This window comes from Nuphar pumila, chromosome 7 (assembly GCF_984573655.1).
Source record: "Nuphar pumila chromosome 7, dmNupPumi1.hap1.1, whole genome shotgun sequence".
Taxonomy (NCBI): Eukaryota; Viridiplantae; Streptophyta; class Magnoliopsida; order Nymphaeales; family Nymphaeaceae; genus Nuphar; species Nuphar pumila.
The window spans coordinates 108,625,037-108,629,437 of record NC_143255.1 but is presented as its reverse complement, the minus strand read 5'-3'; positions in this window follow the sequence as shown (position 1 = coordinate 108,629,437).

Sequence of the window (4,401 nt, the reverse complement as noted above, 5' to 3'; positions counted from 1 at the left end):
TGTGATTCCTTGTAGGGACGGGTTAATGATCGGGTTCGGGTTTTGCCGAATCATGACAATAGAATCCCAAACCCAGACCTAGATAATTTCTGAAAATTATTTGTACTGAAAATACATATAAAATACTTGGGTCGGGTTGGGTACTTGATAAAAAATCCAGGTCAGGACGGGTACCTGGACAGCATATTACTTTTTTTAATCATATTTATTCCTTTATATATTTCTAATAAATAAATTGATTAAACGGTAAAAATCTTCCAAGAAGAATTTAATGATTGATAAGTGGACAACATTATGGTAAGAAGTAAGAACTATGATTTTTGGAATATGGAACAATAATTATCCAACTTTTGTGTGTTGGATTCACCAACTAAATCAGCCCTTGTTTACTATAGAATATGTAAGAAACATGTTATGATTATCAACTCAAACATCTCTCTCACACACACACACACACAACTTCCCCCATAGCATTAATGTTGTCAGTATCGAGTGTGTATCGGCTTGTGTCGGTCAATACTTATCGTATCACCAGAAAATCAATACGATACTGACCTCAATCGGTTATTTTTTTAATAAATATAAAAAATAACTTAAAATTAATTTTTAAATATTATTTTATTAGTTTTAACATGTGTTGCATTTTAATTGACACATGATATTTTTTAAATATTTTTTGGATGATTCAGAGTGATACACTTGATCGGCAGGGGCGGAGCCACATTGTGGGGAGGGTGGGCACGTGCCCACCTTGACCCACAAAAATCCCTTAAGGGATATGGGTCAGGTGGGCACCCTGACCAGCAAGGTATGGTGGGCACCCTGACCCGCAAGGTATGCAGGCAGTGTCCACCCTGACCCGGGTCAGGGTGGGCACCGGTGCCTGACGGCCTCAACCTAAAAGGCCATACCCTCTCCCTCTCTTTTTCTCTCTTTCTCACCCTCCAGCCCTCCCTGTGACCCCACATAGGCCTCCATTCTCTCTCTCTCTTTCTCGCCCTTTGACCCTCCCTTGCCCTCCGGCCCTTCCCGTGACCCCACGGTCTCTCTCTCTCTCTCTCTCTCTCTCTCTCTTGCCACCATCGGGCTGGGTGGACCTCTGGCAACCTCTTCTTCCTCTTTTACATACACCAGCTGGCCACTAGGTCATATTCTTCCTCTTTATTTCTTTCTATTTTTTTTTCAAATTATAAATAAGAGATTGTTTTGATTTTAGGAGTTATATTTACTTTTTTATTCAATTAGCATAATACATGATGTTTTTTAGGATTTAGGTAATTGAATTAGTTTACATTTTAAACAACATGAACGCTTAATTAAGTTTTTAGGGTTTACTATATTTTTTATTGTCATTAGAAATGTAATGAATGCGTGATTTTTATTAGAATATTAAGGAATTTTTAATTAGCATAAATGTATACTTTTTTTAGGATTTAGGTTATTGATTTGGATTCTTGCAAATAACATGAGTGTTTAATTAAGGTTTTAGGGTTTTTTTTCATAAACTTTTTTTAAATTATCTTTAAGCATAATTCTATTAATGAATGTTTGATTTTAATTATCACTTCTCAAACCCCTAAATTTTTTATTTTTGTTAGGGTTTAAGTTTTTTTTTATTATTCAAATAACATGAATATTTAATTAGGTATTTTTTGTGTTCTTTCTCAATCAACATTAAACATAATTCCATGATTTTATGCTTAATTTTATTTATAATTTTAGGGTTTTAATTTTTTTAATTAGTATATCTACGAGTGATGTTTGTTAGAATTTAGGAATTTGATTTATTTATTTTTAATGACATAAATGTTGAGATTTTGTTTTAGTTTTTTTTGTCTTTTTTTAATTACTATTAAACATGAGTTTATGAATAATGAATGCTTGATTTTAATTAGAATATTAAGGGTTTTTTTATCAATTAGCATAAATGCATAATTTATGATGTTTTTTTAAGAATTAGGGTTTTTATACTAGCATAGATGTTTAGTTATGGTTTTAAAGTTTTTGTGTTTTTTTAATTAGCATTAAGTAGAAATTCATGAACAACAAATATTTGATTTTGGTTAAAATATTAATGTTTTTTTTAATTAATTAGCATAAATGATCTCTCTCTCTTTTGCTTTAACCTGCTTGACCAAGTGGGACAGATCCTTTACAATGTGTCTGCACCCACCCTAAATTAGATTCTTGGCTCGGCCCCTGAGTATCGGTATCTGCCGATACACCTGAATCGTTGGCCAAACTATACAGGTGTGACTCTGATACAGACAACATTGGATAAAAGGAACCATGTAACCACAAGCATTGACACGACCCTAGGATGTGATGTGAGTTGAGTTGAGTCCAAGCAAGGGTAGTAATCATCCTTTTTTTTTTTTTTTTGCTTTTTTGTGAGCAACCAAAAGTAGGAGACCCCAATTGCCAGTCCCTTTTCCTAAATGGTTTGTTCCACTAAGAACATGTCATTGGTGCTTCCTGTTCTTAGCTTTTATCTCGACTTTGACCTTGGTTGTGAATGAAGGGGCTTAGGTCAGTATTTACCCTCAAGATTAGGACCATCTCTCTCTCTCTCTCTCTCTCTCTCTCTCTCTCTCTCTCTCTCTCTCTCTCTCTCATAAAGCAGTACAACACTAAATAATTAAAATGCTATATGACTGTAAATGGTCTCAATATCTGATTCAATCATGTAAATGGTTCGGATTCCGGGTAAGAAAATATATTGGGGAGTTGGATCCGATGGACTATGAAACAACCAAAATTTGCAAAAGCCCCATCTTGAATCCCAACCGTTTGTGACCCTATAATCAAGCAACTCAATATTTAAATAGTACTAACCCAACATTACACTTTTAAGCTGATTTACCATGCTCGAAATTGTGTTTCATTTAATAATTTATAAATATTCAGTCATTACAAATTAAGCATGATTTACTACCCACCAATATACGTAATTTGTTGTTGTCAATGAATTCAGCAAGAATTTCCAAGAAACATAAAAGACTCAAAAGTGATCTAGGTTGTTTGCAACACTAATTTTGAGATATACTGGCTCATTTATTTCATCCAAATAACCTAATAAACAAAGCTTATCAAGCTTCTACCCGAAGAAATTAATCAGCAAATGGAAATAATTTATTTCATCTCCAATCTTCAATAAAAACAACTATAAAAAGAATTAGGAACTTGCCAACTTGAGTGCTCATGATCATCAGATGCCTTTTTACTCGACACCATACCAATATCAAAATGACATTGTGAACACATCGTTCACATGCATATAACAATTTACTGTCCACCCTTATCTAACATCATCTTTGCTATAAACAATCCCATGGATCCAGACTTGAATCCAAAACCAATTGCAACACCAAATGTGAAGCCACATGTGGCGCCACACCATAAGTCTACTGCAGATTCTATCACAGCATCAAATGTGAAACTTCTTGAGGTATCTAATGTGGAGTCTCTTGATAAAGTTCTACATCCTGATAAGGGTGGTTCATAAACAAATGTGGAGCATTATAAGAGTGACATATCATCAAATATGAAATCAAATGTGGAACCACCCAACACATCACAAATGGCGCCACCTAAAGATAAGGCAGGAGTCTCCAAATATGGAACCACCCAATACATCACAAATGGCGCCACCTAAGGATAAGGCAGGAGTCCCCAAATGTGAAACTGTTGGGAAGCGACCTTGCACGTGGCCAAAATTGCAGTTGGATGAAGACTTCACTGTTATGCTCAAAATTGTCAGTGACTCCAAACTCTCAACCCTTTTCACCAAATGCTCTTAGTAACCAGAACTGTTACTTTTCTTTTTGTGTATGTTTTCATATTATATTTATAGACATGAAAGGGTTCAAGTTTTGGGACACAACCTTAGGAAAAATTCCTTCATCCCCCAAGAGACATGTTTCATGTATTGTGATTGTTGGAATGGCCTCCAACAGTCACTTATGGCCATACGACCTTACATCTCCCACTTGCCCATAGGGGACTTCCTGTGTTTATATGCTTGTTCTCAAGAGGAACCTTGCATACATACTTTCCAAGTAATCTTTACTCACCCTTTGTTTATATGCTTATTCTCAACTGGAACCTTACATACATACTTTCTAAGTAATATTTACTCTCATTGTGTTTATATGCTTGTTCTCAACTAAAATCTTGCATACACACTTTCTGTGTAATCTTTACTCTCATTGTGTTTATATGTTTGTTCTCAACCGGAACCTTGCATACACACTTTCTGAGTAATTTTTACTCATTTACCACTTAGACATATCTGAGTCTCATCCGACTTACATGTCTTATGAAAACATCCTGAGTGGTTGCTTTGGTTAACGAGTCTACTACCATATCACTTGAAGGAATATAGTTCACTGTTATTTTATT